The sequence below is a fragment of the Tachypleus tridentatus genome, chromosome 1, assembly GCF_004210375.1.
Source record: "Tachypleus tridentatus isolate NWPU-2018 chromosome 1, ASM421037v1, whole genome shotgun sequence".
NCBI lineage: Eukaryota > Metazoa > Arthropoda > Merostomata > Xiphosura > Limulidae > Tachypleus > Tachypleus tridentatus.
In genome coordinates this window covers 93778878-93794243 of record NC_134825.1, presented here as the reverse complement: position 1 = coordinate 93794243, position 15366 = coordinate 93778878, and the positions used below count along the sequence as shown (strand labels likewise).

Genomic DNA, 15366 nt, shown 5'->3' with positions numbered 1-15366 from the left:
ATTAGTTGCACAATAACATTATTGATCTAATCAGTTATCCTATCATGCAAAAGTTGGCAGTGGGTCTTTTGACTAGCTGCCTTCCCTCGAAATTATGCACGGCTACGTGAAGCTATGAATGGAAGTTCTAAAAATTAAAGTAAACTATCTTATAGACTCCCTGTTTATTGCTTATACTCATAATTTATTATTCAAAGGAAGTTCGAAACAACTTATGTAATGACGCCTTTCTTAATATTCAAAATGTTGTCATAAACATGAAAACAAAAATAATACTAACTGTTAAGAGTTACAGAGTTTGCATTAATATCCAAATAAAAATCTGACAAGTTTTTTGATGTCATCCAGTGCAAATAGAACATATGAAATGACAGCATGCAATATGGGGCTTCTACAGAACTCACTTATAGGTAAACAAATCCAATAATGTAAAATTAAAAAAACCACCAAAAATAACCATAAAACATCGAAAAATGATAATATTTAAAAATAGGTTTCGTTGCTGTACTGAATTTTGCATATAAATCAGACGTTTAAAGTTTCTCCTCCACCTGCAGGGCGTCATTTCAGGTTTCCCTTTCAACTAACATGGAAGGTGAAAAATAGTTGATACCATACAGGTAACGCAAAAACCTCACCACTTGACATAAACATCAAATATTATAGTGCTAAAAGATGGTGTTTAATTAATTAAAAAATTCTTCATTTATTTTGAAGACGTATATGCAATGATACAAGTTATTTCATTATATTATTGAATAAATATTATCTTTAATTTAAAGTGGTCCTATTTCATTATTGCCATTTCTTAACCCTTTTTAGCACGCCTGGGGTCCACATAGACCCCATCGACTTTTTCAGTTGTTAAACGTTTTACATAATAATTACAACTTTATATCATTTCATGTTATTGTCAAGCAGGAACTCTCAATCAATACGACACAACTGTTTTCGAAACAAGCAGATATGATAGAGAGTTATAATCTAATATTTATTCAAAGTTCATTTGGACACCATACAATCATTGGCTATTACTCACTGTACAGGCAGTTCACCTTATAGCTTTCATAACAAATTTCTGAACGATTATTTCACTATACAGGCTGTTGTAGAGGGTAATTCGTCAAAGTATTAGTGTCATTTCCTCTCTTTGCTTATAACATCACTGTGGTAAGCATGCATGTGCATCTCATTCTTCAACATTTATTCTCTGTGGTCACCAACTACTTACAATACCCTACTTTATAGAGACATTTTTTGATAATTGTTGTAAATTTCCAGCTGAATAAATTTTCAATCCACAGACATAAAAATACAACTGCGTTGAGGTCTGATTGGATCCCAGATTACTCATAATGAACATTTTCAGTTTTCTTTGAGTTGAATCTTGCAATATTGTGGCAATCTCATCATATACTGGTGAATAACAACTTGAGTATAGGAACTTAATAAAACTTCTGCATCTTGTGTTTTACACATTGTTTGTACAATAAATAGTTTAATATACTTATGAGCAATGCAATTTTATAATTTCATCTAAAATACATATACAGTTTTATGTTGATTACATTGTATACTAACCCTAATAAGAGTTATAATAGTGTTGGTAATTTCAATCTAGATCTTATTATACCGTGTTTCTCCGAAAATAAGACAGGGCTTATATTAATTTTCAATCCAAAATATGACACTAGGGCTTATTTTCGGGGGATGTCTTATTTTGATATATTAAAAAATGAAGTTACAAAGTAAAAATTATAAGACCTCTAAATAAATAGAAATTACGAAAAACATTCAGAAACTCATTAACAGGAATTTATTCAAAAACAATCATATCATCATCCTCTGGAATGTCTTGCAAATCATCTGTTTTTAAAATTCCTGCTGAGTTTTCATTTAACTCAATTTCTTGTAGAATTTTCGCACCTACTCTCTCATGTTGAGCAATAGAGGTTTCATGGAATGAGAATTTCTTATCCAAGTAGCCTGCTCGTAACGCGTTGGCAATACAGTTGTTTGTAATTTTGTTCCATGAGTTTGTCACCCAAGTCACAATCTCTTGTAACCCGGGCTGGAGTGAAAATGACTAAAAAAATTATATTCTATTTAATGTTGCAAACTATTAAACTAACCATTTAAAATAAACTATTATTAAACTATTAAACTAACTGATTAATACTTAAACAAACTAATTAATAAATTAATTTTTTTATTTCTTTCCTCTTCCTGCCACTCTTAACTAGGGCTTATTTTAAGGGTAGGGCTTATATTAAAACTATCCCCAAAAATCACACTAGGTCTTATTATCGGAGAAACACGGTAGTGGCAGTTTTGTACTGAAGCCCGTTTAGACACCAGATATTCACAACGTAACTTTTCAAAGGTGTGCTGATAGGGTTTATATAAAAGAAAACCTTGACATAAGTTTACAAGTCCTACAGTAATTTTTTAAAAACTTATCTTATTTGAGTATCATATTCGCATCTATAAAAGATCTAATTATTATTCTAATAGGAATATCATTATTTACTAAAATTCCAAAAGTGTAGAATGTAAAACTTCTATTCATATTATCCTCTAAGATTTAATGGCAACATTGGTTTCTATAGAATAATAATTGACATTCATAATTTGATTATTTTCCAAATATTGCATTTTACTCGCAGTTTCTGTATTAAAAGCATTGATATTAATTAGTACTATCAACTGAATTTTCTATCAACTCACTTTTTCTATTTTCTTTTTAGTTTACTTATATTAGTTTATAACGTTTTATTAAAATATCTTCAAATTCTTCAATTGATTTTAATTTTTTGTATAAACAATTAATTAGCTGCATCAAAATCTTGTTTTGGTTTCAAAACATTTTTAATATTTATATTATCAGCATCAAAATTATATTTGACTAATAACAATCTTCTGGGTACATATAAGCCGCCTGTATTTCTTTTATAAATATTGCTCAGACATTTATCATCGATTTTGGTTTTATTAACCATTAGCAATAAATTAACGTCATTATTATCAATATCATAACTACCATTATCATTGAATTTAAAACTGTTTCCAGAAGAACCTGTAAGATCCTGAAATGGTTCCTTATTTAGATTACCATGTGGAAACCAATAACTTATTTCATTATTATTCAAGAGATATCATAGTTTCGAACCTTTATTATAAATATTGATTATTCCCTTTCTCTTTTCAACTAATAAGAAATAAAATCCGGAGTTTGTTTGAGTTGCCAAAATAACTCAATCTTCAAACCAGGCATTATTTTGGGAAACGTGATTCGAAACGTTAAAACATATTATCAGATACAATCTTCTGTAATTAGTAAAATTTCCTAAACATCTAGTTTCGGTATTAGTATTATTAGCCCAGCTGCTAAAAATTTGAGTAATATCTAGAATAATAGTAAGATATTTATCACTATAAATTATAATCTACATTCTTAATATACCAAGATTGTTAAAACTCGTCTTATTTTCGTTTTGATTATTTTAGGCATCTTGAAATTGGGAAGAACATAAATTTGTCTACTTTCATCGCTTGTAATACTTATAATGCACGTACCACCTGATTCATTTTGAACATTAATTTTAATAACTTTTACACCACTCCAGTATGGAATAAAACTATTACATTTAGCTTCTTGATTGATATAGAGTTTAATATATAAAATAACCATAATTAAATATCACTTCTAACAATTTTATAATTTGCATTAGCAACATTCGTATAAAACACATCTAATCAAAAACACCTTGAACATGAAAAAGAAAGTGCGGCCAAAAAAGGATCGAGTATGCAACTTAGAGACATGAAACCAAAATTGCTGGACAAACTAGTAGCTACACTTACAACAATGATAATAATTTTACTGCAAATTTTCATTCATTAATTAGCGAAGCCACGTTCTTTGTTCAACTTTGGGCATCGCGATTGATAGAAAAAAATATGGTAAAATTAGCAAAAACCTTTCGTTTTGCTTTAATTGCATTTTAAAGATTGTAATCTCATTTTATTCACTTGTTTAATTTGTGTTTTTGTTAAAAACCTGTGACGATTAAGTATTTTGTATTTATCTATTTGAAGCGAAACGCTTTCTGTTTGTTTGTTTGTTTTTGTACAATGTTTAATTTATTTTTCTGATAACCACTTACATAAATGTTCGCTTGAATAAAACTAATTTATTATAGTGAGAATTATTTGCTAGTAAAAATATTTTGTAACATTTTTCGACCTCGTTACTTTTATCAATCTTTTCTAAGTAACATGAAATGATTATATTACTCTTTAGTAGCTTTGCTGCGTTTAACTTATCAAATTAATTTGTCTAATTCACTGATTAAACGTTCGCTACTTATATTTATGCATGCAAATATACTTCTCAAGACCTTTAGTTTTTCTGCTATCTCTTCATTTGAAAAGTGGCTAACTGATCAAATACCAAGAACGAATGATTTCTGAGATTTAATAATTGGTTTTATAATACTTCTAGTAACTCTTTTACGTGAAGTTGTATCTTGAATAGCATTAATATATTTTTACCAATTCTTGATCAGCTATATGTTTATCAACTCTAGTATTTGCTTCACTATAAGCAATATTATATTTCTTAAATGATTAATACACTCTGTTAGTACCCGAATAATTTCTAGTTAGACGCTTATAAAGTTTAGTAAAAACCCCGAGTAAATGCATTTTATGAGGATTAAAATTATCTTGCATCCAGGCAACCAAATCGTCTTTTATCATTTATATCAATTTTGTTTTGTTTTTGGAATTTCGCACAAAGCTACTCGAGGGCTATCTGTGTAGCCGTCCCCAATTTAGTAGTGTAAGACTAGAGGGAAGGCAGCTAGTCATCACCACCCACCGCCAACTCTTGGGCTACTCTTTTACCAACGAATAGTGAGATTGACTGTCACATTATAACGCCCCCACGGCTGGGAGGATGAGCATGTTTGGCGCGACTCGGGCGCGAACCCGCAGATTACGAAGTGCATGCTTTAACGCGCTAGGCCATGCCAGGCCTTATATCAATTTACGTTTGTTTAATATTTTTCTTTCTTGAAAGTGAGTGTTTAAGGTGTTAATTAAATCTCTCTTTTACATTAATTACTTCTTCGATCATACTTTCACCTTGGAATAAATTAACACATAATTGTAAAATTTCTAAGACAATTTATATTCTTCTTTTCTTATATATATGTTTAGACACTTATCAATTACCTCAGTGACACTGACTCCTAGACTTAATGCTATTATAGGAATAATAGCAAACGTTGCTTAGCCAAAAGTACTGAATAAAAATTTAAAATTTATCATAACTATATTAATATCAAAATAGATTTTATAACTTCACCGCTACACAAATACTTTATTCTGTGTGTATTTTTCTTATAGTAAAGCCACATTGGGCTATCTGCTGAGTCCACCTACTTTATTCTCTAAATACTCTTCCATTTACTATGGTGATAATTATTCGTTATTATAATGGAATAAAATTCATTCTATATCTCATTTTACGATCTAATAATAAAAATGTGAACATTCGTCTTTAACAGTTTTTTATGTATTTGTTTACAATATATAACACTCTTTGATCCATTAACGTCTCTAATGATCTATTTTATTTCTCCATCCTGATGTTTGAAATCGGTGAAATAATTACAGTTTCTTCAGACGTCAATTGGAGTTGAATAATAAGTCTGTGATAAATAAATTAGTGGAACATGTTTCTTTCTTTTTTATCTTTATTTTTCAGCCATACAATCACCAAAAGTAACAAGATTTTTATTCAATAGATTTAAGCTATCAAGATCTGTCATACCTTCCAAGTTATTAGAGAATAATGTTCCTTTCTTTAACTTTCTATATATTTCTATAGCATTTTTATTACTGCTAAATTGTAAGACATATTCATCAATTTCAACAAACATTGTAAAGCTTTCTTGCAATTTTTACATACTTATGTTCTCCCACATTATCTGCACATAAATATAGATTACCAAAGCGAATACTTTCGTTGATTAAATGATTATAGATTAGGTTTAATAATAGATTTGTTTTTTCACAACCATATGGGCTAACAGTTGAAAGCCTAGATCATTTATGGTGAACCTATGGCACGCGAAAAGATTTTACTGGCATATGGCATGTAGTTCCGCCTTTTGATTCTCTAAACCCTAACGCTAACCCATAATAAAAAAATACATATATATATAATGATTATCATTATTGCCAAAAGAAGCAGTGAATGATTTTTTTTACAACCTGAAAGCGGGGAAAGAAATGTTCACAGAAATGTCCTGATTTCTCCAAGTCCGTTCCCTTGGCTGTGGTTTCGCTAGATAGTAGATAGGGACAGTGGGAATCTCGTTAATCTATTCATGCGCGTCACTAATTACATGACGAAGCATTTGGCTACCTTAAGAGAGTCATGTTTCACGCTCTCTTGGCACCAGCTTTGGGATTGTGGAAACATGTGATATAAGATGACACGTTTTGAATTCCTCGCAGACCCAGTGTACACATTAGTATTTTAGTAAAAATAGAAATAAACTGTTGGAATTGGCTTCGTTCTGCTTATATTTTTCTTCTGTTCTTTGTGAGTGAATACTGGATATTTAATGATAATAATGGTAAATATGCATCTCTGTTTTCGCAGTAAATATATGAATTATATTGTTAAAATTATGTTATTTGGCGTGGCATTAGTATATTTTTCATCAGTTAATTAATTATAGATTTATTTTCATATCAATGACATAAATTTTCACCTACTGCTATATCACAGTAAATTAAATTATTGTATTTACGTTAATTGGTGAGATATTTCTAAATTGTACTTACCATTTTCAGCTTGTCAGAATGTCAGTTCAACCAACAAAGAAACAAAAACGCTCAAATGATAGCAGGAGCAGCAGAGATTTTCAAGAATCGTGCACTGAAAGATTGGGTGTGATCGAAAAGGGTGATAAAGTATTGTGGATATTATGTTTTGAAACAATGGTGTGCAGGACTTCCTCTGTAAAGCAGCATTGTAAAACTGTTCATAAATGGCTTTGTGATAAGAGTGAGCAAGAACAAAAAGAACACATTTCTCTTAAAGTCAGTAACAACAACATGCAGTCAAATATTTTGATGAAATTTGTTTCAGGTAGTTCCAGTTTAGTTGCTGCTAGTTTTGAGATTTCAAAAATTATTGCTTAACATGGAAAACCACTTCGTTATGGAAAATATATTAAAGAATTATGGATAGAATGTGCTCCTTTCCTTTCTGACGGTTTTCGAGAAAAAGAAAAATTATTCAGCGCATTAAGGAATTGCCAGTGAGTAGAAACGCAGTAAAAGATAAAATATTAAGATGGAAACAAACATAGCTGAACAGTTAACAAAAGATATAGGCTCATGTAAATTCCGTTCCATTTGTCTTGATGAAAGCACTGATGTTACATCATCAGCTAGGCTAGCCGTTATTGCTCGATCTTGTAACGGTGATGAAAACTGCGAGAATTAATTTGGTAGTGTTACCTAAGCATACCACAAGGGCTGAAATATGTAATGCAGTAATAAATGAATCATCCAATTATCCAGTTTCCATGACAGCTGATGGTGCACGCAACATGATTAGTAAAGAAGCAGGTTTTGTAAAATCTGTTTGCAAAATATGTTGGACATTGTAAACTTTCATTGTATTACACACGAGTAGGCTTTGTGGGCAAAAGGTAGTCTTAGGGAGCTTGAAAAAGTGATGAAAATTGTAACCAAGGTAGTTAATTTTATTTCTGCGCATCTTTTGAAAAAAAAAAAAGACAATTTCAGAATTTACTGAGAGAGGCGAATTTGGCGTGCACAAGACTACTTAATGTACAAAAATGTTCTTTGGCTAAGTAGAGGTTCTGTCCTTGAACGATTTGTTGACTGATTGGATGAAATTCGTTTGTTTTTGATAAATGTATTTTTTTTATCAAGAATTATTTGATGTTGTATGGATTTGTAGATTGCTGTATTTTTACAGTCTTCTTATAACATTTAAATGACTGCATGGAGATAGCAAAACACTTGATCCTATGTTTAATAATATAAAAACTTTTGAAATGAAACTGAAAATTCTTAAACGTGATGTTTACTATGGCACTTTTAAATATTTCCCAAACCTAAAATACACGTAAAAATTTTGAGATTCTTGAGAAAATATACATTCGGAGCTTGCAAATGCAATTTTCAAGTATCATTAATTCAATTCTTGAACAATCTTCTTTAGTATTTAATAAGCTCAGGTTATTTGAAGAAACTGCAAAATTAATAAATTATGCACATAGTGTAATGTTAAACAAACTGACAAATTGACTTGGATAATTCTGAGATGCAATTGATTGATTTACAAAGCAGCTCAATTTGGCGGCAAAAATTTGTCGACTTAAGAGTTGAACTAAAAAATATTGAAAACGATCGGTTAGTGATTAGAATAACGCAGAAAATTGCAGAAAATGAGGCTCTTAAACTCTGGAATTCTATTCCTGAAACTTTTGTCTGTCTGAAAAATGTCACTGTGACAGTATTTTCATCAACATATTTATGCGAGTCATTATTTTCAGTCTTGATCTTTGTAAAGTGTAATTATATGAATAAAATTGTTGATGAAACTAGTGTTGCATGCATAGTTCTCAAAACAAAGTTACAAGCCTGATTTAAAATATCCGTCTTCGTTGGTGCAGCAGCAAAAGTCTCACTAAGAACAAAATATACTTATTTTCCTTTCCTTGGTTTTTGAATTTTTTATGTTACATAATATGAACCAAAGCTTATTATTTCACAACATGCTTTCTGTTAATAGTAAGAAAATGAATAAACATAAATACGCAAGAGGACTCATTCTTCTTCCTTATAAAAACTCCATTATTATCGTTACTAATTCATTAATTTTATTTTTCGTGAATTACCATAGTTATTAGTAACATGTAACTCCTAAAACTAATAAATGATAATCTCCTACTAAAATTTACCATGGGCATGCGAGAGAATGTTTCAAAAGTTTATCCCCAATTTGGACACACACTTTATGCTTTCTATGGTTAGCTGTGTTCATTTGTTTTGCAGTGTTCAAAAACGTGTGAAGGTATTTTTTGTGTTCTTTGAATCTGGTTTCCATTTTTCTGGTTGTTTCTCCAATATAGAAGTTGTGGCAATTGTTGCATTGTATTTTATAAATAATGTTGATGTTGTGTTTGTCAGCGTAGTTTTCGCATAGTGTGGACTTTAATTTTGTACCTGGTTTTTGAATAAATTTTTTTGTTACTGGAATGTTGTTTTTTATACGTTTTTTCAAAATGTTGGTTATTTCTCTCGCTGATATCGGGAATATATGATGTGCAGCAGTATAAGGTTTAGTAGTTGGTTGTATCTTGGGATTTATTGTTGTTTGTCTTTTGTTCATCTAGGTGTGTGCTTATAATTTTTACAACGGTTTTTTGTAAGAAATTTGTTGATCTTGATGAAGTGTTGTTTTATTTTGTTAATTTTATCGGGTGAGCATAGATGATCGAAGAAGGTCGATCTATTTTTCTCTACAAGTGGGTTTTCTTGTCATCACTGGTTATTATTTCATTGTGCGCTATTTAATTCGATACCGTAATGTGAACTGCACATTCCTCACGAGATTTGCAATTTATATGGCGCGGACATTAGTTAGACACGATTCAAAGCGCAATAAAACAATAAAATATGAATAGATATGTACTGTTATGAATTTAAAGAAATTTAGGATAAAGAATTGTGGTTTTCCCATTACTTCATAGTTATTTCAGAAAGAAAATTTGGGAAATAATTCCAAATTTTTTCTGTTATATGACATTGTTTTCATATTCCTTTAGTGATACACGTATTTTAAAGACAAATAACGTCAAATGGTAACAAGTAATTTTAATTTTAAAATCTTCAAGGTGTTTATTTACTCTTAAAAATACTTTGTAAAATATCAAAATTTAGTAGTTGGTGCATAAGCGGGTTCCTACAATAATTTGTTCATAAATATGTTAATTTGACTGAAAGATATTATAAAAAGAAAGCAAGAACTCAAGTGTGTAGTCATTTTTAAGTAATAATACCTTAACAACAGAATAAAATATTTTCATGTTTATTGGAAAACTGTTCATTTCGTACCATTGCATATTGTCCTCCTTTAGTACTTGCTGCAGGTAAACAAGATGTAGTGTACATTATAAATAATAGTTTTTCGTTAAGCATAAAAGTATGCTCAATTTCTTTAACACTTGTAAAAAATCATAAATGAAAGCAACGTGGAGTGTACATTGTAAATAAAGTTTTTATTGACACTGAAGTGCTTTCTTTTTAATTTATTAAAGTTTACCTATGGGACTCATGAACAAAAACTGATAGTCCGTGACCCTTCATTGTGGAACCCTAGTGAACCCCTTAAAGTGGTTCATCATATATAAAATTAAATAAAACGATACAAAGAAAAAGCTGAGATAAATATTAAAAATGAGAATCCAAAATGTTTCGTGTATTTTATACTTGCATATTGGCATCCAATAGATCGCAAATCGTAACAAGTTAGTAAATATAACAAACCAAAACAACTAAAAGATCTTAAAGAAACACTTAAAAGAATAAATTTCCCTGTTGCTATAAATTAATTTTTTCAAAAGTTGAAATGAAGATGAATACGCTCTCAGTAAATATCAACAGTTATGGTGAAAAACTTAATATTTATCCATTAAGGATAACTGAAAATAAATTTGAGTATATGTTAGCCTCTTATACGTAAAAGATAAAACTTCTGGCAGCAGCAATACATACTACTGTCTTACAAGCAAAAGTACCTGTGTCCAATGACAGAAAAAGTTTTAAGTTAGTCTACCAATTTAGATTATTTTATAAACTTTAAAAATGTGTTGTGTTGCATTCTTAGTTTCACTCAGAGTTACTTATACTACCAACCGTGAAAATTAACTGTTGAGGATGTCATTTATGCTAAAAACCGCTGAGCAATAACATACATTAACTCCACACTTTTATTCATTAAGTCACACAACAGTTTGAAATGTGAATGATAATGTGATTTATTCCTAACAATTTATTGTAAAATATCCTGCTTGTGAAATAAATATTGGTATCAACATTGTTTGTGCCTGTTATCTTACCATTTCAAAAGTGAATGTTGATTGAGCTTTGCCTGCGTGCTTAGGAACCTTAATTCGGAATTTGAGAACCGCGGGTTGTGATTCCTGTCCCACCAAACATGCCCCTTCAGTCGTGTGAACGTTATAATGTGATGTTTAATCCTACTATTCGCTGGTAAAAATGTAGCCCAAGAGTTAGCGGTAGGTGGTGATGACTAGCTACCTATCTTGTAGTCTTTCACTGATAAATTAGGGGCATGAAGAGTAGACAGCCCTAGTGCAATTTTGCGCGAAATTCAACACAAACCAACTCAATTTATACATACATATATATATAACACGATATACATAAGATCCATTTTTTTATAGTTGGTTGATTTGATGTTTTATGGCGCAAAGCAACTAGGCTATCTGAGATTTTTTTTACATTTACCAAAAATACTGAAGCATAAATAAAAAAATATATCTATGTGACAAATGTCTCCAGTATTTGTTTTGTGAAAACAGGTAAAAAAACCCGGAGATTGTAAGCTGTTAAAACTGAAATGCCTTTGAAATTCCTTATAAAAATTTAAAATAAATAACTTATTAAGAGTTCCTTCTGTTATATATGCTGATTTAAATGTATAAATAGAAAGACTGATACCTGTTACCCAGGTTCCCTCTAGGAATTATACGAATGCTTATCAAAAACATGAGCCGATGATTATTTTGTTATTATCTCAAGTATATTCATGGACATTATGGAAATCCTGTAGTTTATAAAGGATCAAACGCACAAACTAAATTCATGGAAATGTTTAAAAATAAGTACTAAAGAAACAGAAAATGTTTAGAATTAATGATATTTGTTGTAACTGAAGCCAAAAAGGTGTTAAAAAGAAAATTCACGAGAATGGTCATTTAACTGGTAAATATAGTGGACGTGCACATGAAAGCTGTGATATATTGTTTAGAACTCCCTTATTTATACAACTGTTCATTCATAATATTAGAGAATATGATAGTCATCTATTTATTAAAGAATTAGATTGAGATAATAAAGAAATTGATCTAATTTCAAACACCAAAGAAAAATGTATTGTACTTAGTAAAGAAATCAATCACCTGGAATTAAAATTCTTAGATTCGTATAGCTTCATCGATAGTAGTTCAAACAGAATTTCAAATAATCGTCAAAAAAGGGCAATTAAAAATACAAAGCAGTATTTTCCAGAAAATAAGTTCGAAGAATAAGAATAAGAAATGGAGTTTATCCTTATAATGATATAAATTCGTTTGACAAATGTAATAAAAGACAATTGCCACCAAAAGAAAGATTTCAGAGTATACTGAACGTGTTGTATTTCAGATGAAGACCACAAACATGCACAAAACGTTTGGAGAAAGTTGAATATATCACACATAAGAGAATATTTTGAACTTCATGTATACTTATGTTTTGTTATTAGCAGATATTTTAGTTAATTTCAGACATGTTTGTTTGAAAACATAAATAAGGTCCTGCTTGGTACTTTATTACACAGAACCTGGGATGCAATGTTAACCAGAAGGGGCACTCAGCTGAGCTCATTCACCAGCCACATAGTGTTCATCATATCCGACTCTCAAAATATTCAAGAATATTACCTATGTCTGTCGCTATCAACAGAAGATAGCGGCTGCTATTATTAGCAGAACAATGAGGAGTAATATTATCCATAAGTCCACCACACATTCCGATAACTTTTGACTGAGATACAGAGCAGTAATAGTGTGAAAAATCAGTATAACGCAGTGTTGTAACAGATATAGAAAAGGAAATAATATATACATGAAAGGTTATAATCGTAATAAAAAGGTATTTATGTAGCTTATCTAGACACTAATAACCTATATGTGTGGACAATGAGTCAATATTTGTATTATGAGGTTTAAATGCAGTAATACAAACAGTGGTGTACTGAAAGTAAATGACGATTCTAAAATTGTGTATATTTTAAAAGTAGATTTAGAATATCCTAAAGAAATGCTTGACTTTTATTCAGACGTGCTCCTAGGACCTGAAAACAGAATAGCAACTAAACAAATAAAATATAATGATATATTAATATGATAAGAATAATTATATACTTCACCACAGAAACATGAAACTATATTTATCATCAGAGATGACATCAAAGAAAATTCACAGTTCAAGCAACCTAACTGGCTTAAGAAATATATTGATCTAAATATACAGATGAGAACTAGAGCTACTAATGGTTTTATAATTTGTTAAATATTTCGAAAGACGATGCAAATTATTAGAAAACGAGTTGAACTTATTTTTTTAATGATTTTAATAATTTCTTGTGTTTTGGAATTGCTTTTAGTGTTTTTTAAAATTTTGCATTTTCTGGGTTTGTTTACCTCTAACTGAGGTATAAACTTGATATTACATTTTACTTCCTATCACTGTCTTAGCTTGTTATTCAATATAAATGAGTGTAAGTTTTCTAAATGAAGAAAGTAGGCGAATGCAGACTTAGATCCTAAATCACGTCAGATTATTATAGAAAATTTATTTTGTTATCAATGTATGAAATATTTTATGTAAAGAGGTAAAAAAAGAAAATGACGTTTTTAGGCACAATGAGAGGCACAACTATTAATTGTTTTAACCGACTAGTTTCTGTAACAGTGACCGAAACCAGTCGTCTGAAACAACTACGTTACAAAGTTAATTAATGAAAACTGTTTCATTAAAAAACTGTACACCGCAGATAATCAATGTTTGTTTAAGCGCAAAACTACACAATGGGATTTGTACGCTGTGCTAACCACGGGGAGCGAACTTCAAAATTTAGCATTAGTCGGAAAACAGATTGTTGAACAACTACGGGATATTAACAAATAAATTTGGTTGTTGTTGGTTGTTAAGACAAATATCGTAACTCTGTTTTCAACGCTATAAACCTTCAAACATACCAGTGAGGGGGAGCATGGAAATAAATAAACACTTAAATAACTGTGTTAAAGTGGTTTATTTTACCCAAAGTTTTAGATGTCATCCCTTCTGACCTATCGGTCAGCAGTTACAACCCCACAATTATTAAGATGTTCTTCATCTTTCACGAATCTAAGGATGATTAATTTATTTTTAATTTACCACTTTACGTCAAGTAAGTAAAGTGTCAAATATTAATCTTACCTTCAAAGAAAAATCTCTTATTATAGTTGGATAAATAAGGAAGGCGGTTCATTTTATTCTACAACATAGGGGCAACATCGCTTCAAAAAGTTGAATGTCAAAACATTTTAGTTTCTTTCTTCAAAACAATAGACAAGACATAATCGTTGCGCACTACGTGCATTTCTATTATAAATATTAACATGATATATTTTACTTTTTGATTTGATTAATAAAGTAACTGATTTCAGAGAAACACTATACACATAAAACTGTTCATTATGTGTACATGTTATTTTCGTCAACTAAAATATTCCGAATAATACTTTTGACACATGTCTTAAATGAGAGATTAAAACTAATATTTTGTTTATAACTTCAAAATTAACATTAAATACATTAACACTAATTAATTTATATCCATCCATTAAGTAAATTTAAAGTAAAAATTGAGCCCTTCATGACGAGGTGACTAAGCTGCTCGACGTGTAATCTGAGTGTCGCGGGTTCGAATCCTCATCACACCAAACATACTTGCTTTCCCCCGTTCAGCCGTGGAAGCGTTATAATGTGCGGTTAATCCCACTATTCGATGGTTAAAGAGTAGCCCAAGAATTGGCAGTAGGTGGTGATGACTAGCTGCCTTCCTTCTAGTCTTACACTGCTAAATTAGGGACGGCTAGCGCTGGTAGCCCTCGAGTAGCTTTGCGCGAAATTCAAAACAAACAAACCACAGAATCACAGACATAGAGTTCGACATACTAGCTTCTGATCTTTATGAAAGACGGAAATTAATTCATAGTTCACTTCATTAGGTTAACAGTTAACATGTTATGCAAGCCCAAAGATTTAAGCACGCCTCTGAAGAATTTGTACATACAAACATACACTACTTCGGCATATTATATAGGGTCATCAGATTTCTAAACCGAAAAATTGCGATTGCCAAGCTCTTGGTCCTAATTTCAAAATACTTATTAAGCTTTGAAATAACTTATATTTTATTTAATTACTTTAAATTTATTGAATTGTTTACGATATTTCTAATATAGGCATTGT

General features: G+C 30.4%; 1 protein-coding gene across 11 annotated transcripts in view; it reads right to left on the bottom strand.

The window, feature by feature from the left end:
* The window catches only part of LOC143255710 (SPARC-related modular calcium-binding protein 1-like), a 114370-nt gene that overhangs the window by 18382 nt on the left and 80622 nt on the right, over positions 1-15366 (bottom strand). The gene's annotated exons all lie outside the window — the stretch shown is intronic.